Source organism: Elgaria multicarinata, chromosome 7, assembly GCF_023053635.1.
Source record: "Elgaria multicarinata webbii isolate HBS135686 ecotype San Diego chromosome 7, rElgMul1.1.pri, whole genome shotgun sequence".
Taxonomy (NCBI): Eukaryota; Metazoa; Chordata; class Lepidosauria; order Squamata; family Anguidae; genus Elgaria; species Elgaria multicarinata.
The window spans coordinates 81,264,489-81,287,053 of record NC_086177.1 but is presented as its reverse complement, the minus strand read 5'-3'; the positions used below and the strand labels follow the sequence as shown (position 1 = coordinate 81,287,053).

Below are 22,565 nucleotides of genomic sequence, written 5' to 3'. Positions count from 1 at the left end.
TAGAAATAAAGGTAGCTATGTCTCAAGTTAATGATTTCAACAGTTACTTAAAATGTATACAGAATTTAATAGTAGAACAAAATCCTTGAGCAATGCACTTTGGTGAATCAAGCAATGACAAGTAGTTGGCACTCCTGAATTCAAAAAGGGAAGATGTTAGATCTTGACTAGGATTAATAGGTAGAATACTTACAAACAATAATGAGCGTTCATTAAAAGAACTACTTTAGTGTTATATATTCACCAGTTTTGATACATATTCAAACCAAGCGGCTTGAATATGTATCAAAACAGAGGTGGAGATGTTAGTCCACCCACCCAGGTTGCATCTCCCCACTGCCATTCATCCCTTTTACCTATCACTACCTCTTGACTGGGAATGCCAGCAGCAGTAAAATGCAGCTCTGTAGCAGCTATGCTTGGTCACTTGTACTTCCGGTTATTTTCTTTCACTCCAAGCTTCAAAGATAGTCCAGAAAAATAGTAGTCCAGGGCACCAAAACAACATAGATCCTAAAGCAGCCCTCCCCAATTTGGTGCCCTCCAGATATTTTGAACTACGGCACCCAGCATTCCTGACCATTGGCCATGCTGCTTGAGGTCGATGAGAGTTGAAAACAGAAGTATCTGGAGGGCAACATGTTGGGAAAGGCTGCCTAAAGCACAAAGTGACTTTAGATCTGTGAAGAGTGCTAAAAAAATATTGCTTGTTTTTCAATTTTTCTAAAATTTCAATTATTACTGAAAAAACAGGGGGAAATGTTTGTTTGTTTTCCTCATGGCCTCAAAATATCCTGACATTTTACATCTCTACTGGTGTCCTCCAAATGGTTTGAACTACAACTCCCATCAGCTCCAGCTAGCATAGCTAATGGTCATGGATTATGGGAGTTGCAGTTCCAACCATCTGGATGGCACCAGGGTGCCTATTTGACATAGCCTGTATTATATTATCCATTTTAAGGACAGGTATGGGGCCAAAGAAGCCTACATAAAGAGAGAGATTTATTCTATTCTTGGGTGATAGGTTCTGGAAACTATAAAAGTTGCATAATTTATATAAGCTGATTTATAGCAACTTGATGCAGAAATTGAAGGAAAAACTGACCATGTATCTATCTTTTTAGCTAAGAACTATCTGGAACAAGAAGAGCAGCCAGTCAATAACGTAACAGACATGCAGCCACTGAACTGTTTATAACTTATTGACATGCAAACAGAACTATTCCCTCCACTTTTCTAGAAAATAGAATGTAAATATTATGAAGTAAATATAAAATATAATACATCAACGACATGAGCTTGCTGTATAGAAGCAATCTTATCACCAGAAGGATTTGAAAGCATGAACATAAGTCAGCCCCGACTTGGCAGAAAGTAACCATAGAAGTATCTATACACTATTAACATAGCTGCAAATGTTACGTTAGGGGTGCTTCATGATATAGTAATCGGGTGATTTGTGTGTGCGTGCACACACACTAGAGTTCCAGCAGATTTAGGTAAAAATAGTTGTCTCAGAAGTTATTTAAAAATTATTATTTTTAAATTGCCTATTCATAGGCAGTTTCCAAAAAAATAGTTGCTGAAAAGCTAACTCCTGCAGAGGAACTGCACATGTACCTGTGACAAAAAGAAACAGCAGCAACTGGAAAATAGCTCATTGCAAGTCAGGGAAAAAGAGATGCTCCCCAGCTGAAAGACTGTGAAGTAAGAACATACAACTTTGCATAACACTGTTACAACCTGAGTCTTCCAGAGTTAGAGGGCCATGATAGGAAGTGACAGTTACTTATTTGATCAGACCATACCCCATCTCTACCCATATCTAGACAGATGATCCTTCCCTTATTTTCCCAAAAGTACTCTGCCCCTGAACATTTTTTAATTTTAGATGTATTTTAGGGATATTCTGAAGTACAACCTGCCAAGAGACCAGGGATGCTCCCAGATGGAGGGCTCCTAGTGCTACCAATCAACAGGCACTTCCTTCTTTCCTTCCTTAACACATTTTTTGTGTAAAGAAGAATTGGAAAACTATGGGAGGGGTTACAAGTTAAAGACAATGTTGTCTGGATGCCATGTAAAATTCCATTTATGAGGCAGGGCAATTGCATGATAAAAACTTAATCTGGAAGCACCCCAGAACAATCATTAGTTTGAATTATAATTCATCAAAATTTAGCTTTAGAATCAGTGTTTATTTCCAGGGTTCAGCGCCGTAATATATGAAGTAATGTTAAAAAGAGTATTTGAATAATAGAACTTTAAAAGAGTATGTATAATAGAACTTATTATCACAAGAAGCCCCCACAGAACTGGGATTAGGGATAAAGGCATCTGAGTCAGACAGCATGACTGCCCAGCAAACATAAGCCTCATAACATCTCATTTTAGAAGTTAAGCATTGAGCTAGAGTCATAGGATGCTTCCAGACACAGGGCTCAGGGGCCCACCAATCAGAAGGCATTGTGCAGCTATTGGATTTTTTTTCCTCAACAGATTTTCTTCAATAAGAAAAAATATTATTATTATTTATTACATTTGTATTCCGCCCCAAAGCTGAGGCTTTCTCCCACATAAGAAGAGGTGGGAACATACAGGAGGGTTATGGGTGGAAGACAACATTGCCTGGATCTCCATAAAATTCAGTGAATGAGACAGGGTGATGGGACAGAGTTTCCTTTCCTTTTCACTTTCAGAGAGCAAAGCCAGAATATTGATCAGTCTACAGGGCAAGAAAACTCTAGGTATCTCTGTCTTCTTTCACAGACTGATAAGCAATAGTGTAAGTATCCTGGAATGTTACAGCCATAGGTTTGTGGGGTGTTTTTTTTTTAAAAAAAGAGTAACAGCCTATACTTTTCAATGTGAAACTTTCTTTTGACAGTAGTAATATGCTTTTTGGCCTTACCTTCTTTTTTTATCAGCTGTAGAGGTTTTCAACCTATTTACACATGTATTAGCCTGGCTGTTCCTAAATTCTGTTGTCTATTCATGTATGCCAGAGTATTCTTACAGACATTATGAAGACAGGACATCTCACAGTAACAGGTTCTACTACATCATTTACAGTTACTGAATGAACCTAGCCAGTAGCTACTGTTTGTACATTTTAGCCACTAATTTGATTCCTCAAATAACAGCAACCATCCATTTTATTTAACATTTTTTAAAAGAATATTCCAAATTGACTTGAATAATGTTATTTTTGTTTTAATGGGGTGAACATTTTAAGTTAGACGCAAAAAAATGAGAAAAATTGTAATTCCTGTGATCATTATGGTTCATTTAGCGTCAGTTGTTCAAGTTTCCAAAATAATATAAACCAACCTGAGCAACATATAATTTCGCACACACAGACACACACACACAACCACACACAGAGAGAGCAGTATTAAAAGTTAAACAGATCTTCCTCCTCAGAGTTGGTGCGTTCTTTTGCTAACAATTCATTGTCATATGAACAAACCATAAGATATAATTTTAAAAGAACCATCAGTTCTTGGCTTATAGCAGTTTGCACTGTACATACGTACCTACATTAGAAAAAAAATCTCAGATCATGATCAACCTGAATTCACATTGGACAATTCTCCCATGAACATATGTAGAATTCCTACACCGTATTTTTAAATTATAACAAGATAAGAATACAAATACACACTTAAATTATTTCTTTTAAAATATAATTTATTTATTTACTTATATATAGCATTTTTATGCCACCCTTCAGCTAAAAAGACTGAGTGACTAGTCTAAATAAAATTTCATGTAAATAATGCTGTAAATAATCTTTGAAGTCATGACTCCAAAAAGAGAGAGAGAGAGAGAGAGAGAGAGAGAGTCACTCCACCATCTCTGCTGAGAAAGCAACTCATTTGGGCTCCTTTTTCCCCCCTGAATTGTTTCTATTCCAGCTTTTCCTTATAAGAATGTTGTAACTTTAAAAACTGGTGCCAGAGTTTGCTTTTTTCCTCCTCTATCCCTATCCCCTTTTTGTGTTGCTTCTTTTAGACTAAGCCTGAGGGCAGAAACTGTCTTGCTTTTTAATTAATTTGTAACCCACTCAGGGAGCCTTTCTGGCTAAAAAGCAGGGCAAAATACTTTAAATCAAATATAAACTTATGCAAAATTATAGCCCAATTTATATATATTCCCACCATATATATTATATTTGTATTTATAGGTATCCAGATCTTCTAACGTTTACAGGAGTCATTTAGAAGCAGTAGTATTTGAACAGAAAAAGGCTATGTTCATTTGAATAGTAAGCTGCTCACCTGGGACCACCTCCAGAAAGTCTAGACCTGGCAGCCAGAGATTTCTACTATTATCAGAGAGCTCTCTAGGCCTCCTGCTGACTACTATAGGATACGAGACCACCCAATTTCCATACACAGCAGGACCTACCAACAGCACAATGGGAAGCTAGCACTTCCTAATGCAACCAGAAATTATCCATAATGCTCATTTCCAGAATGGGACTAGTCAGTGGAGCTCAAAGAAAGATGTGAGTTATCCTGAGCCTTCTTCCAGCCTTCTACCCAGCCCTCGTCCGTCTCCATCCAAAATGTCCTTGCTAGATAGTCTGAAAAGCCCATCCACCCAAAGTACAGAGGATTGGAGGGCTCTGGGTTCAAGCGCATTTGAACAGTGGGGATGCAATCAATACGACTGTGTCGTTAATGTGTCAATAGTTTTTAGTACTTTTGCTTTCCCCCCTTACATTTAAACATTTCTTATATTTAAATGGAATTACATGCTATTATCTTTAAAATTTTACAAGTACTCTAAGAAAAATCTACGTAATATAATATTTAAATAACATTAAGTGTACTTCAATTTATTCCCCTTAAATTTTTCAAGTCAAATATTTGGTTTATATTGGGACAAAAATGACATTGGTTATTTTGTTGACTAAATGTAAGTAAAATAAACATGCTAAATTAGATACTATTTTATATTTGGATACTAGGACATCCAAAATATTGTATTTATTCATTTATTACTTTTCTATAGCCAAAGCTCTCTGTGTGGTTCACAACAATTAAAGCCACAAAATACAATATAAAACGTAAACATTTTAAAACTACAGTAAAAAAACTGCAGTATAAAAGTACAACCCAAATGAAATCTAGCTGCACTGCAGAGATTTAAATACAATAACAGATTTAAAATAACAAAGCCATAAGATTAAAATGCTTAGGAAGCTCATTCCACAACCAGGGTGCCACAGCACATAAGGCCCTCTTCTTGGTAGCCACCTGCCTCACTTCTTTTTGCAGGGTCTCCCGGGGAAGGACCCCTGAAGATGATCTTAGGCTCCAGGCAGGTATATATGGAAGGAGACAATCCTTCATATAAACCTGGCCCAAAGCCATTTAAGGCTTTGAATGTTAATAACATCACTTAAAATCAGGATGGAAATGGACTAGAAGTCAGTGTAGATGGAAAAGTACTAGCATAATATGATCACAGTGGCCAGTCGCATTAACAGTGTCACTGTTTGGGCAGCTGAACTTTCCAGGCCACTTTCAAAGGCAACCCCATATATAACGCATTGCAGTAATCCAGACGAGAGATTATCAGAGCATGGATAACTGTAGCTAAAATACCTCTGTCCATATAAGGACGTAGTTGGTATATTAGCCTAAGCCAGTGGTTCCCAAAGTGGGCGGTACCGCCCCCTTGGGGGGGATTGCATAGGGTAGCATTAAGAGGCAAGGGGCGGCAGGGAGGCACTCAAGGTGGTCTTTTCTGAGAAGCGCCTCTCCAGAAGGTCTTAAAACCCAGGGACATTTTCATGGGAGAAGGTAGTTTGGTCCCAAGCCATATAGGGGAAGAATCCACACATGTATTAATACCATTTAAGAAGAGCCCTTTTAAAGGTGAATTGAAATGTTAGCACCAAAATGCTAATGAAGAGAATACCCTGCTTGGTATGGCCCGCCACGCTGGCTGCAAAACAGAAGTGTTCGCTCTCTTTTCCCTCCCTCCCTCGGCAAGCCTGCGGTGGGTGCTTCCCATTTAAAGGGGCCAACTGAACTACAAAATAACATTGAGCTGAAGCCGTTTAAGAAATCATACCAAGAGTTTTGGTTACAGAAGGAAATTTCTGATTGCTATCATGCACTATGGAGAGTGGTTCAGAAGTTCCTGGTTGCATTTCCAACATCATATTTGGTGGAATGTGGTTTTGGTGTGGTCTGCCTACTTCTCTCCAAGCAAAGAAATCAACTCCAGATTACTAAATGTGGTGATTTAAGACTCATATTAAGTGACTTTAAACCAGACATTCGGAAACTGGTATCACTTCATCAAGCCTATCCATCACATTAAGAATTTACAGAGTAGTGAGGTACTTTACCCTAGTTACTAAATGTGATATCTAATATTCCTGCTAAATGACTATCAGACTTTGAAAAGATGATATCACTGGATCAAGTTCATCAATTATGTTTAATTGAATAAACTAAAAAATGTAATTGGATTTTGAATAAATATTCAATTGTTACTGTTCTGAATTTTATTATTATCTTCCTTAGTGGTCGTTGAAAACCACTATTCTGAATAATGATTTTTATAGTGTAGGGTAGGGGGCACTGGGCATGAGTTTGTGGAAACAAGGGGGCAGTTACCTGAAAAAGTTTGGGAACCACTGGCCTAAGCTGATAAAAGGTGCTCCTTGCCACCAAATCAACCTGCGCCTCAAGTGACAGCTCTGGGTCCAAGAGAACCCCCAAACTACAAACCTGATCCTTTAGAGGTGGTGCAACCCCCTCGAGGACAGGTTCAACATCACTTAGCTAGGTAGACAACCCACCCACTAACAGTACCTCCAACTTGCCTGGACTGAGTCTTGTCATTCAGTCCATTACCATGCCCAGGCACAGCTTCACCTGGATTTGATGAAAAGGAGAGACAGAACTGGGTATCATCTCCAGATAACCTCCCCCAGCACTTTCATGTAGATGTTGAACAGCCTGGGGGACTGAAGAGAGCTTTGTGGAACCCCACAGCATAGCTGCCAAGGTACATTCCAATAATCCCCCAGCATCACCTTCTGGAATCGGCCATCCAAATAGAATCGGAAACACTGCAGCCCAGTGCCTCCACAGCCCAGACAACCTATCCAGAAGGATACTATGGACGATGGTATCAAAAGCCACTGAGAGGTCCAAGAGAACACTCTTCCTGTCCCTCTACTGGCAAAGGTCATCCCACAGGGCGACCAAGGTAGTTTCCATTCCAAAACCAGGTCTGAAGCCCTTCTGAAATGGATCTAGATCAGTTTCATTCAAGAGTAGCTGGCGCTGTCTGGCCTGCTCAAGAACCTTGCCTAGTTTGTATTTCTGCTATAAACTGAAGATTTTCTGATGTAAATTACCCTATGCTAATTTGCATAGGGTCAAACCCATATCACTACTTCCAGGTATGCATAACATTGCAGCTTTAAGAGATTGACTTTGGTAGTCCACGCCCAGGAATAATAAATCAATAGTTCACATTGTAGAATATTAATATTCACTTCGTGGGCTGGGATCCAAAAGTGAATCACATCTGGCCTTAGGGTGGTCACACTAGTTGCATCCCCTCCATTTTTTTCTTTAGGACATACGTTTATTTTTTTATTTTATTTTTTGCATGTTGCTTTATTTTTTAAGACAGAGAGCCCAGATGCAAAAGAGGACAGTATTCCTTTGCCTTTAACAGTTATGTGGAAGATGAAATTGCAGCAGTTGCAGCTTGTTACTCAGGCATGAGGAAAGCAACTGCCAAACTTCCCTGTGCATTTAATCTCTTTACAATAGGGATAGGCAACTTGTGGCCCACCAGATGTTTGGGCCTACTACTTGTATCAGCCCTAGCCAGCATAGCCAATGCAGTGGGGGATCATGGGAGTTGAAGGCCAAAATATCTGGAGGGTCAAAAGTTGCCCACCCCAGCCTTCAAGAGGAATAATGGTCTTAACATTGGTTCCGTATTACAGAATGAGTTTAAAGAAAAGGATCTGAAAAGGCTGGAGATTGTTGTAGATCTGCACAGGTCAAAAAAGAAACATCTGAACAACTGGTTAGGTTCCACAATATTATCTAAAAGCACATAATTCAGCAAGTGTGCTAAAGCTAAGCAGGTCTCATCAGTACCTTACTGTGGAAGAACCCCTTTGACGGGCTAGAAAGACAGCACAAAAAGATAATTTACTCATCCTACAAACTTAAAAAAACAATTTGTCAATAGTACACAAACACACCAAGAAGTTTCACAAATAAATTTTACTTGATTAATAACCATCAACCAAGTTGGCAACATTTTGAGAGAAAACCCCGACTTCATAATACTTTGAAAGAACAAACACTGTCACATTCACAAAACAGTTCAACTCATCACTGAAGTAGTGTAGCCTCTGTTATCCAGGCTCTTCCTTGTTTGGATCAATTTTCAGAAGAACCCCTTTAACTGCTTATGGCAAAACACTCTTTTGAGCATTTGTTTTTATTACTGCCATACTTCAAGGCAGCACAACATGTACACGTACTTGAAAGTTAAGTCACTTCAAACTCAGTGGGGCTTACTTGCAGCTAAGGATGTGTAGGATCCAGCTACACATCCACTCTCGTTCAGATATCTGCTGTAAGAGGGGATATCCCGGTAATGTATTATCGACCCCCTGCCCCCCAGCCATGGCCTTCGATAATTCTAGTGGAAACACCCTCAACTCTTAGAGAAAAGCAATCTTATGCAGTATTTTTGAGCAAAGGGGATGGCCGGCGGAACAAAAGAGAGAGAGGGAGAGGGGGAGAGAGAGGATGTGACAGGCTGCAGAGTCTCAGTAGGTCATCCCAAAGTGAGAATGCCTCTTAATCCCAGCACCCTTCACAGAAAGAAAGGTAAACAGAAAGCAATATGTAACTAATATCCTCCTCTCCATCGGATCAAGCGACAGGGGCCGCCCTTGCGGGACTGCTTCCCAGGGCGCTTACGCCTCTGCCAATCCACTCAACGCTGCTAACCGGGTTCAAGGCTCAGCCCTCAAGCTGGCCCGTCTCCCACGGCCGGCCGGCCTGCCTGCCTTCCCGCCGCCCCTCCCGTCAGTTAAAGAGCCGTGATATGCATAAACAAGGTGACACCAGGCCAAGAGTGGGAAGGAGAGGCAGGCAGCCTTTGCCCTCCAGGCTTGCCCCTGAACAAGGAGGGCAGCAGAGAGAACGAGTCGGGGCAGATCGCACCCCTTCTCCCACCCCTTCAAACAAGACGCCCGGGGGTGGGGGGCGCTGAAGAGGAAAACGAGCGGCCCCTCCCCCACCCCGACACCTAAAGGAGCAATAATATGCCTCAGTCTTTTCCCCTCCCCTTCTCGCGCCACCGGCCCCTTTTCCCAGGGAGTCTCCGCCAGGCACAGAGCGACCGAGACGGCGGCGGCGGCGGCGGCGCAGCCTTGTTTATTTGTCAGTCAGTCAAGCTGGCTGTTTTCCTCTCTCAGTCGGGTCTTACCGTGGCTCGGAGCCCAGCTGCTTGGTGGTGCCGCTGCCGCCGCTGCCCCCTTGCTGTGGCGGAGGGTTGTCCGCTCAGCCCTCGGCACTGCTCCCGACCGTCGGCACCACCGCCGCCGCCGCCGCCACAGCGCAGTAAAATGATGCCATCTCACAGCAGCAGCATGAAGCCTCTCCTCACAGGAGAGCTCCCTCCGTTCTCCCGCCTGCCGCTGGCGGCGCGCGCCCTAACCGTCGGGATGGGGGGGGGGGGAAGAGAGAGAGAGAGAAGGAGGATCCGGCGCGAGACAACCCAACGAGACCGACGCGGGGTAGTGGGGAGAAGGGGGGGCGCCCGCTCCTTCTCGCGCGCGCGCACACGAGGCGTAGAGATGGAACTTGTCAGAGCAAAGAGCAGCGGTTTGATTTACTGCTCTCCACCAGAGCAGAGGTCCCGGACTAAACCACTGGCTCTAAAAAGTAAGGGGTGGAAAAGAGCGTGTGGGTAACGTTAAAGACGCACAGTTTGCCAGGACTGAACCAACTGGGGAGAAAACGAGAGGGGAGGCGCGTTATACTCCATTCACTCGGAAAAGCTGAGGAAAGTCGTCCTTGTTTAGAGCTGCCCAGGGGAAGGTATTATTATAATCATCATCATCTTTGTACATATAAGCTACTAAGTTCAACTGGCTGACAGGATGGAGCTGGTGTATTAAACGAGCTTCTATACTATGCCTGTTGTAGTAACCTGAGTAAGCTTGTGGCTCGCTAACTGATCAGGCAAAGTTGGGAGACCGTCTAAGGCTGGTGTTCTATACACATTTAACCTGGGCGTAAGGCCCAATGAAGGCAGGAGGACTTACTTCTGGGTTAATATGGGTGAAGCTGCAAACCAAAAATGGCCAAGAGAAGGAGTATGGATTGCTACCTACCCAATTGTAAACTAATGTGACCCAAAAAAAAATCCCCGTGTTGAAGGAAAGAAATATGCAACCGCAAAGCAAAAACAAATGTAAATTTAGAGAGCACCCAAGACTGTAATTCTAAACATACCTATTTGGATATGTGCCCTACTGAATTTGAGGTCATTTCACATAGAATGACAGGAATGGACAACCTGCAGCCAGCCATCAAGCCCAATTTCATGTGCTAGGGGGAACAAAGAAAGAGGAGGGCTGGAAACTGGAAAGAGCTGAAACTGAAAGAGTAATGGAAGGTAGGACAAGCGAACAGAGAGAAGCGGGTGGGGGAGAGAGAGAGAGAGAGAGAGAGAGAGATGGGGTGGCTTTGCCTCCTTCCACTTTGGGCTCTAGCCCTGCCTAGTGCCAGTATACAGGGGGGCCCTCCCCACAACAGATTACCCACAGGGGACTGCAGATCCTTAGCAGAAAGTTTTTCCACCCCTGCGTCACACAGTACAGTGTTTTGTTGCCACTGAGTATACATTCATTGACACTGTTCAGAAGCCATGGTGGTTAAGCATTTTGAGCTAAACATTATGGTTTAGGGTGTCGTGTGAACCATTCCTAACCATGATGGCTACATGGCCACAATTTAAACATACTAACTGCAAAAGGGTTAGTGGCCTAACTATGGCTTAGTGTGTTGTCTGAACAGGCCCATTATTTAGTGATATGGAGCCAATCACACCGCTTCCTGTTGAATGTTCCTGCATGAAACACGTTTGCAAAAAACCCTCTGTTGCATTAAGCCTTTACACTACAGGGTCTCAGCCTTACCTAAGGTGGGCCGCAACAGCAGCACTACCGCCATATAAATATATGTTAAAAAGTAAGAAATTCATCCTCAAATGCATGTTTGGAATAAAAGTGGGACTCACATCTGAAAAGGTTAAGGACTACTGACAGTGTCAAGACCAGCACTTCATCAAGTACCTGTGTAAAACAGCGCTCCCAAAACACAAGCATTTGCTCAAAAGACAAGACTAAGTGCATGACATGACACTGTCCAGTTCCACAGGATAAACAGACCACCCTTTATGTTGATGCCATGCGACCGCTCTGACATAGGCCTATTGTAGCCGCTACACCATCCAGACATTGGCCACAGTGTTACTCCTCTGTTATTGTTGCACCCATCCCCAATTGGGACATCACACATCCTCATAGATATCCCAACATACACTTTCCCTTCCCTGTCTCCCACAACCATCTTCTGTCAGAGAGTTGGGAGAAAGGTCCCTCTGCAGTTAGGGATAGGACACCACATAAATCAGGGAGGATAACACATGGGCTGCTTATGACACACACACACAATCCCCCCACTAGCACAGAAACTTTGCACCACAGCAGTCCAAAAGGGCTGATTTTCCTTTGAAGGTAAACAAGCTGCAGTTTGGGAAAACAAGCTATGGAAAAGCCAGGCCTTTTTTGTTGCTGTGCTGTCTAACCTTAGTGGCATGGTGGCGATGGGGGGCAGGAATACAGTCCTGGTGAGTTCTTGGGGAAGGGGGAAATTGACCCCCAGATCCCTGGATGTTGCTCATACTAAGAAAGCATGAGGAGACCAACTCAATACATTGAACACAAATCTAGCATCATGGTCAAGGAGCATGCATGCATAGAGTAGAGTAGACAGAGCGCCTCTTCTGACATGAACCTCTTCTCTCACACCTGTGAGTTGTATGAAAGCATGCAAAGGCCCTTCCCAGATTCCCAAAATATGGCCCATTGTGTTATTTAAAAAGTTATTTTAACAGATTTTAGCTTTAATATGAAACATAATTCCCTAACCACGCCAGAATTTTTAAAGGATAAGTGTGTGTGTGTGTGTGTGTGTGAGAGAGAGAGAGAGAGCGAGGGAGAGAAATATTTAAATAAGTTAAGGGAGCAATGCTATGCATATGTAGACAGAAAAAAAGTCCTATAAGTACCAACATTCCCCAGGCAGCATGTATAGGAATGTACTTTGAGGGACTGTGACACATGGAAAAATAATATTCATCTTGAATTTTGCTTTTTTAAACTTCCATGGTGTTGTGGCTTACAGACACTACATATCCCAGCATGCAGTACTTAGCAGGATAAAGTCAGAATGCAATGTACTGTTGGAACCTGTCATCTCAGCAGGACTCTACCTTTTCATTCTGCTGAAAAGAAATGTAATCTGCTTCATGCAGCACTCTTACTTTTAAAATTGACCTCAAGGTTCCAGAAAGGTTATATGCCAAACCATAAATCAACCCATATTTAATCTCTCTACAAAGGTTTTTCATCCAAGCTGATTTGAAAACTAAAATGAAAAACCACAGCTGAGCAGGGTACTGAAATCTAAACTATGTCTGTTCTGTACACCATTTTTAGGGACAGACCTTTCTGAGCTTGTTAAAGACAAGCTATCTTTTAGTGTGTGTATGAGGATTCAGAATAACTTTCCTTATGCCTCAACAAGCTTAAAAGCTGAAAATTAGAACAGCACCCATAAAAGTAGGTTAAAAACAAAATATTGGTCTCTGAGAAACTCACAAAATCTACCTAAGTAGATTTTGCCACAACACTTCTTTTTCCTCCTCCTCCTCCTCCTCCTCCTTCTTTTTTTCAAATTAAACATTTACAAGGATTAAGTTGTAAAACCAAACAAAACAGTTCGTAAACAAGAGGGCATGAAATGCAAAGGGTAGCAGTAGTTCAGAATCACTGCTAGTCTTTCCCCTTCTAAATCTAAAAAACAAAGTAAGTAGGCTTCTTTTCTCCAGAACTGCATTCATATGCAAAGTTATGCTGATTTGATCGATTCAGTGATCAGTTTAAAAGCCATCTGAATAATCATAATCACTATTTATTATTTATTAACTTTCATAGACACCTTACTCAAAAAGAAAATAAAAAAGACTCAAGGTAACCTACAACAGAATTAAAGCATATAAAACAATTTAAAACAGCTTAAAACAATTATCAGTAAAATTGCCACCACCCCATAAGCAACTCATGCTGCAATCCTAGGCACGCTTACCTGGGCGTGAGCCCCATTGAACATCCTGAAAGGTATGTCTGAAATGAATGAGCACACACAGGAATGCATTGTAAGGGTTCTTTGATGGGATGATGACCCAAGTTTATACATCACCGCAACCCTGCACCTATGAATACTTGCCAACTGGGGATACTAAACCTTATAAATCCCTTGGTCTTAAGGGTAAGAAAAGACTCTCAGTTGTTTTCACTGCAACATACTAACATGGCTACTTGTTATTTGAAGTATAATGGTGACTGGTGGCTCCGATTTTAGTGGGCTATAAATCCACTCTGGGATTCAGTCAGAACCAACCAGAACTCTAAAGGTTCATCACCCTGGATAGCTCCTTTAGAGTTCATCACCTTGAATAGCTCCTTTAGAGTTCTGACTGGTTCTAACTGAAACCCAGAGTAACTTCACTGCCGCACTGACATCAGAGCCACCAGCCTCCACGTATTCTAAAGTATACAGTTTAAGACCCTGTTCTCTCTTTTACATATTGCAGCATGTCTTCGCTCGTAGTACTAAACCATGTTTTAGCATTGTCAGATTTTCTCTGCCCACTGTATGATATTGCTTAGAAATAAGATCCTATTTATTCCAATAGTATTTCACTAGAGAATAATTGCTGTTATAAGGGTTAAAAAGAAAACCTCAGAGATGTTTTTGGTTACATTTGCTATAGTAAAATGATCTCATCACTCTGTCCTGAATTGGTCATTGTTTGCATATACTACAACAGAAAACAATAAAATAGAATGAGAGCTCAGTTATGCTGAATCAAATGTTTAGTGTCTTTATTTCCATGCAGCTCCAGCACAAAGTGGCTTTGTATATAGATTTTTTCCTTGGGAGTTGCTTCATCCATGAGGTGAGGTGTAAATGTAAACAATAATTATTAATAATGCAGTTCAAGACATAGAAGATGTGCACAACTTGAATTCTTCCACATGGCATGCACTGTCATGCAACCATATTGGGTATTACTAGAGAAAGGACTGCGATCAACAATTTAGTTGTTCTGACCTTGACACCAGGTTCCCTGGAACTGTCATCAGTTCATATAACTTGAACCTGGCCTGGGTATGTTTACAACATTAAAGGCTTTAGTGGTTTTATATTAATGTAACTGTTATGGCTTGCCCCCAAATAATCTTGGGAACTGTAGTTTGTGGGGAGGGGGGCTGAGAATTCTATATTAGAGAACTGCAACCCCAAGAGTACCGTGACTGTGAAGAATGAGTATTAAATTAGTTTCAAGCTGAAATCCTATACATACTTACTGGTATTAATTACCTTTGAGCTTAATGGGACTTGCAATTGACTAGAGTGCTTTTACTGTGTAAAAATGTAGATAAAGCATTAGGAGTCGGGAAGAAGTTCAGCACAAACTTCTGTGTGTATACTCATAAATAAGCCCTATTGAATTCAGCGGGGCTTACTCCCAGGTATGTGTGTATAGGTTTGTAGCCATAGTTCCATTTCTACATCTATTCTGGGAGGGGTGGGTGTTACGGCCTTCATTTTATGAAAAGTACCTTAAATTTTAGAAATAAATATATAAACTAATAAAATTATTGTAATATTTTATAAAGACATGGGCTGTAGTAGCCTAGAGTCCCATGTACAGAAGACTCTCCCTGCTGTCTGTGACTGATAATGTAGCTCCACAAAATCACAAGGATGCTTTCCTTTCTGAAGCCAGCAATAGGGAAGTCCTGAATAACATTATCTTCCTTCAGCATGCCAAGTTTTTCTATCAAATGCCCTTATTCTGATGACTCATCAAAAAAACATTAGGAACTGTTACAAAAATGTGTTTACATCGGGGCTGAAGCACCACAACCTGTTCCAAGTTGTCTGGGTTTCTTCTCTTTCTCTTGGCTCAGCACCACCACCTAAAATGATTACTCAGCTTATGCTGGAGTATCAAATACAGCAGCCTTCCCCCAGCTGGTGCCTTCTGGATGTGTTGAGCTATAACTCCCATAATTCCCAGCCAGCATGGGAGTTGCATTACTTTGTGGTCTGCTGTCCATCCTAAACTCCTATGTTGTGGTAGGTTAACAAATCTAGCTAGGGTGTATAGGACTGCAGCTTGAGTCTACAAACCTATGCACACATTTGGGAGTGAAGCCCCATTGAAATGGGAATTACTTCTGAATAAACATATAGAATTGCATAGGAGATTTCCTCTTCGGTTTGAGGTGCTGTTGCTGGTCGGCCACTGTGTGACCACAATGCTGGACTACATGGGCCCTTGGTCTGATTCAGCATATTCTTATGAGGACTGGACTGAACACATGGGCTCTATGTGTTTGTAATGTACAGCTAAGACACAATGTGTGGGTGTAGCCCTCCTAGAAAGTGTATATGGAATAGTCCATTTTATTCTATTTAAATTACACCTTGCTCTATCCTATGGGCTCAGAACAGCTCACAGCAGTTTTTCTAAATGTTAATTGTTCTGTCTCCAAGGTGTTCACAATCTAAGATAAACATTCCTCAGGAATAGTTTCTCTTTCTTCAGAAAGGTCTTTTGTATACAAAGAACTATTTGGGAGGTTGTAATATGGTTTGCATAATGAAAGAGTGCTATATGCATATGATATGATTCTTGTCAAAGTCAAGTATTTTTAGGTTCCATTGATTTAAATAGAAAACAGTTAAGCACATGTTTAACGTTCCCGTTGAAATCAATGGAATGTAAAAATGCTCAGTTTTGGTTGGATGTTGCCCAAAGTAATGATTTACCAGCGGTCTCTAATTCTACTGAGGATGTTCAGTTTCCAGTCCAGTATTTGGCCTCCTTTTTCTTTCTTTTAAAAGTGCTTAGATTTATGGCCAAGTGCCTCCCTGGGCATTCAGCCATATTACCCTTGTCTACAATAAGGAATATATCATTTCAATTCATAGACAAATGTTGCTACGGTAGTAATGTTCTTTTATGAACAATGTTGCTCATAGACTGGATTGACCTACCTCTCTTATGGCAAACTTTTATTTAAAAGTTCTATATTATTAATTTGAATACAAATATACAAATCAATAAAAAGTTGCTTGAAATGGTTTCATAGGCATTTTTTTTAAAAAAACGCAACATGTCCCCATCACCACTCTACTACAACATTGTCCTTTCTCTGTATTACAGATTTTGGCTTGCTTTTGTCAAACCTGAAGGTGTATTTTGGCCTGATCTAGCTTAAGTTGTGCAGAATAATAATAATAATAATAATAATAATAATAATAATAATAATAATAATTCAGTGGGATTTATATAATACAGTGGGATGTGGGGTGTTGGGCACCTAGATACCCTAGAAATTGTTTGGGAAGGCCATGATATTTATGTATTGTTTTGTATTTGACCCCTTATCCAAGTAGTGGTTCTTATCCAGGTAATGGCGAAACCCAGACCTACTTAGCAGTACAGTATATGTAGAACTGCATCAGGCCCTGTTTATTCAGTGGTAATCATATTGATTCATTTATTATCCATTCACTGATCCATATACCAGTTGCATTTTATTTATATATATAGGCTTGTCTTGCCCCTCCTTTATTGGGAAAGGTTGCACCACTTGTGTATTGTGCACTAAACTGGCGCCTCTATTGAAATGAATGGGCAAGCATCAATATCAGCAAAAAGCATCTGGATTGGGTCATATCAGCATCCATTACACTTTATCTTTCTTTCTCTTTATAGTTACATTTGTGCCAAGGGTTAAAGATGGCTTCTCTGCCAAAGGGTGGCTACATGTAGCTATATGCCAGATTTGCATTCCTTAACGGTGGACATCAGACAAAAGAAAAAACTTTCAACCAATAGAGCATCGAATGTAACCTATGACTCATTGAGATTGTGCATCTTAACTTGAAAATTGTATGTAACTAAACTTGCTAAGTCCGGAACTGACCAATAGAAGGATTAGAAAGAGACTAACACCCTCTTGTAGTCAGGGCCTATATATACTGTGAGATTCCTTTGTTCTGGGTCCCTCCATCTTGTGGAACCAGAGCGCACCCCCATACTGTAGTATTGGAAGTAAATTGATTAAGTGTATTCTCCAGCCTCATGTGTTTGATTGGCTATTAACGCACCGGGGAAGCGGGCCTTTAAATCCCTGATTGAGGGACAACATCCTTATAGATTACAAAGTGCTGGACACTGTGAATTTATACTCAGTGAATTCATAAATAGGAACGGGGCCAGGTCTGACTCTTTCCTCTGCTTGTCTGTGTCTATGTATGCTTGTTTTTAGGAAGCATGAAGACCAGGAGGCTTGGGTCGAGAACCTCAAGCCCTACACATCCTGTCCACTTACAGTTCCAACAGGCAGTAGCACATCCTTGGCAAGCAGCCGACAACTGGCTAATTTGCAACTGGTTATTCAGAATTTTATACCAATCCAATATTCAGGTCAAATGTTCTATTGGTCTAGGGCAGAAAGTAGATCTCCAGATGTTTTGGACTCCCAGCATTCCTGATCGTTGGCCATGTTGGCACAGGCTTCTAGGAGTTGAAGTCCAAAACATCTGGAGATCTACTTTTTGCCCCGATCTAAATGATAAACTGCCCTTATGTTTTGTGTGTTCTTTCCCTTGCTATTGTTACATTCAATTAGACTGGTGAACACTAGAGACAGGGCCTTCTCAGTAACGGCATCTCCCTACTTTATAGAACTCCCTCTCAAGAGATGTGGAGTTGGCCCCCTCAGTTGCAAAAGTGTTTGGTTAATAGCTTTTAATTGATGTGTTTTACAGGACATGCTGGTGTTTTATTCATGTTTTGTTGCTGTGGCTCTAGAATGGTTTTTATACTAACAGAATCATATGTTAACAAAGTTGGATGGGTTATTATTATTGTATTTTAAGGTTATATTATAATAATATATTATTGTATTTTATGCTTATATTTTGTTTTCCACCTTGGGTGGACTTGGTCCAGAAAGATGTCCTATAAATATTTATTTATTGCATTATTAGGTATTAATTAAATAAAATAGTGAAAACTCTATATGGAGAAGGAATAAAAAATCCTTGTTTTCATTATGTAATATTTTCTCTGTAGTTTTCGTAAGCATTATTGTTAACTCCTAGTCAAAGGCCCACAAAATGGTGTGATATGAACTAGAGGTCGATAGGTAATTGTGTAATAGGATAGGAGGAGTGCTGGCTCCTGAAAAGTATCCCTACCTCCACAGCATCCACTGTCCTTCCATTTTCTTTTTTCTAAAGCCTTTAAAACTTGATGTTGCTTGGACTTTATACTGTTAGTTCTACCCTACCCTGTGCCTGTTTACCCTACCCAGTGCTTGTTTGCATTCTCTTCCCCTCCTTATTGCTTTACTATGATTTTATTAGATTGTAAGCCTATGCGGCAGGGTCTTGCGATTTACTGTTTTACTCTGTACAGCACCATGTACATTGATGGTGCTGTATAAATAAATTAATAATAATAATAATAATAATAATAATAATAATAATAATAATAACAACAACATTATCTGTCCAGGCAATAGTTGTGCTGATCAAAACATTTTGAAATCAATGTCACTTGCCATTCAGGCCTTTGAATTTCCAAGAAGACTGCACAGGAAGTAGTATGGTCTAGTGCCTGCCTATGTTCCAAAGCTCTTTAATTGCATTGACAAGCACTTTCCTTACTGCTGCTGCTCCTGCTGGAATGAAATATTGGTGGTCACATTAAGGCCATCACCATTCACCACAGATTGCTCGAACTCCGTCTATTACTTCCCCCCTCACTGCCCCTCTCAGCTTTCTAATGGTAACTTTGCTTCCAGCACAAGACAAGTGCTTCAGGAAGAGAAGTGAACAACACCACACGTGCTCACAGATATGTGGAATGTCATTATTATTATTATTATTATTATTATTATTATTATTATTAATATAGCACCGTTATAGCACCATTATATAGATGATTCACATCTCTTATACCTAAGAGAACCAAAAGATGGTTCCAATAAAATTATGTTTCTTGGGATCTGCTTTAGTTGAAATAATAAAGAATAAATGTAGCTTCCTCACAAAATGTGAGGGTGTACTTTTTCTTTCTTTTTTTGCTCATTACACAGGCTTCTCAGGCTGCAAGCCTATGCACACTTACCTGGGACTTACTTCTGCCAGTGACCATACAGAATCTCAAGACATTGTTTTACTTCTTCTATAGAATAGTTCATAGAATCATAGAATAGTAGAGTTGGAAGGGCCTATAAGGTCATCAAGTCCAACCCCCTGCTCAATGCTGGACTCCACCTTAAAGCATACCTGACAGGTGGTTGCCAGCTGCGTGGGAGAGCTCACCACCTCCCTAGGTGACTAGTTCCATTGTCATACTGCTCTAACAGTCAGGAAGTTTTTCCTGATGTCCAGCCAGAATCTGGCTTCCTATGACTTGAGCCCATTATTCCGTGTCCTGCACTCTGGGATGTTTTTCCTCTTCTATAGAAAATAAGTTTCAAATTGCTTCTCACAAAATCATCATTTTATCTTTGCAAAATCTTTGCAAAAATGTTTTAAAATGGGCAGCCATTGCCTATTTAGGTAATCGAAAGAATGTCACAAGTCAGTTCTGATGTTCTTTTTTCCCCAAGAAGGATGTCTTTACCGGTGATTACATTTTTTTTTTATTATGGTAAAATGCACAGTGCATGAAAAAAGGGAAGTGCACTGAGTGTGCAGATCAACAAAAACAGGGGAAGGAAAATGCTGAAGTCTGGAATATTAAAATGACTAGTCATTTCCTGCTTTATGAAAGCCTCAGAATTTGCACATGGTAAACACTATAGCCTTATCTATAGAGGCCACATAAGTGCAAAGGAGGTAGGAACCTGGAAAGTCACGAAGTTACAAAATACCGGAATGAGACTTTCAGAATTAAGTTGTGTCGGTGTTGGCAAAGGCCCAGCATCGTACATTTGCTTTTTCATCAAACTGAATATGTGTTCCAACTATGCATGCTTTAAGAAACAATATTTTTAGATTTTGCCAGGTAAGATTCAGTATTTGCTTTGGAAACATTAATGTAAAATTGCAGATTCTTTTTGTGATGGTAGTGATTTGTATTTCTGTGAGAGAGTCGGGCGGGGGAAGAATCAACCCAAAGGTAAGATATTTTGGTCATGATCAAGGCAAAGGTAAGCACCTTTTAAGTTCCCTGGATTTTAATGGGAGAGAACTAAGCAAATACTCTGGTTCTTCTATCTGGATTGCCCCTGATGACTTGGGAAAGATGCTATCTAATTGAGACATAGTTAGAACATAAGAAGTGCCCTGCTGGATCAGACCAAGGGTCCATCTAGTCCAGCACTCTGTTCACACAGTGGCCAACTAGCCATTGGCCAGGGACCAACAAGGCAGGACATGGTGCAACAGCACCCTCCCACCCATGTTCCCCAGCAACTGGTGCACACAGGCTTACCGCCTTGAATACTGGAAGTAGCACACAACCATCAGAGCTAGTAGCCATTGATAGCCTTTGCCTCAAGAAATTTATCCAACCCCCTTTTAAAGCCATCCAAATTGGTGGCCATCACAACATCTTGTGGGAGTGAGTTCTATAATATAACTATGTGCTGTGAGAAGAAGTACTTCCTTTTATTTGTCCTGGATCTCCCACCAATCAGCTTCATGGGATGACCCCATGTTCTAGTATTTTGAGAGAGGGAGAAAAATGTCTCCCTGTCCACATTCTCCATACCATGCATAATTTTGTACACCGCTATCGTGTCTCCCCTTAGCCTCCTTTTTTCCAAGCTAAACAATCCCAGTTGATGTAACCTTCCCTCATAGGGGAGATGCTCCCCTTAATCATTTTAGTTATGCTTTTCTGCACTTTTTCCAGCTCTATAATATCCTTTTTTAGGTGTGGTGACCAGAACTGTACACAGTATTCTAAGTGTGGTCGCACCATAGATTTGTATAAGGGCAGTATGATACTGGCTGTTTTATTCTCAATTTCTTTTCTTGTAATGCCTAACATGGAGCTTGCCTTCTTTACAGCGGCCTCACACTGGGTGGAGTTTTTCATCGAGCTGTCCACCACAATCCCAAGATCTCTTTCTTGTTTGGTCACCACCAGCTCAGATCCCATTAGGTTATACTTGCAGTTGGGTTTTTTTGCCCCAACGTGCATCACCTTACACTTGCTTACATTGAACTGCATCTGCCATTTGGATGCCCACTCTCCCAGCTTGGAGAGATCTCTTTGGAGCTCTTCACAATACCTTCGTGTTTTAACAACCTTAAATAATTTGGTGTTGTTGGCAAACTTGGCCACTTCACTGTCATTTGGCGTACTGGAATCAGGGTAGCCACATATGCATTGCCAAAAGAGAGGGATGCATTACTCCTCCCCAAAGGAGTGTGTCCTCCCCAAAAAGAGGACACAGTTTTGCAGCAAATTTGCATATGCTAATTTATATGTATAGATGCAAATGTAGAAATAATTACTATAATTTAAATAGAAATACAATACCTCTCACCATAGTGAGGAGAACTAAGGGTAGATGCCTGTGCCTGCTCTGCTCACTTGATTGTCCAGGTCTCATGTGGATGTGTACCTTCACAGCCCCTGCTGCCTGCCCTTCATATGATTCTTTGTCTTTGAACCAGTTTTGGACTGGACAAATACAGAACACCTTCAAATAGAGGTCTGTCTTCTGACAGCCCTTCAAATAGAGGATGGTCCTCAGTTAAGTGGTATTCTTAATGCCAATTTAGATGTCATGGTGGCAGTTGCAGGGTTGTTTAATCCAAGAACTGCTGTAGTTGAGTCATGCATGAGCCACTTTCTGATTTCAATTAACAACCTAGGCACTGTGTTCTTCGTGGCACCTGAACCTGGAAACTCTGGGTTGTTAAGGGGTTAAATAACCCGGAGTTAACCAAACAACAGACCATAGGTAATTGTTTCATAACCTAACCATAACAACTCTGAGTTTCCAAGTTCAGACATCATGAAACAACCCAGGAATGAGGAAATCCTGTGTTGTTGATTAAAATTGGAAGTGGCTCACACATGGCACTCACACCCAGCAGTTCCTGGGTTAAATAACCGAGGAATTACTGCTGTGACATACAAATCCTAAC

The 22,565-nt window shown here is 40.9% G+C and overlaps 1 protein-coding gene across 5 annotated transcripts in view; it reads right to left on the bottom strand.

Annotated features, from left to right (window-relative positions):
- WWP1 (WW domain containing E3 ubiquitin protein ligase 1) overlaps nt 1-9,829 on the bottom strand; it is a 64,239-nt gene extending 54,410 nt beyond the window's left edge. For 2 of the 5 annotated variants that reach the window (XM_063130899.1, XM_063130901.1), the window contains exon 1: nt 9,499-9,828. The gene's annotated coding sequence lies outside the window, so the exon portion shown is untranslated. Of the gene's footprint in view, nt 1-9,498 lie in introns of all 5 variants that reach the window. The other 3 variants (XM_063130900.1, XM_063130902.1, XM_063130903.1) reach the window with 2 other exon arrangements.
- Nucleotides 9,830-22,565: the final 12,736 nt, after the last annotated feature.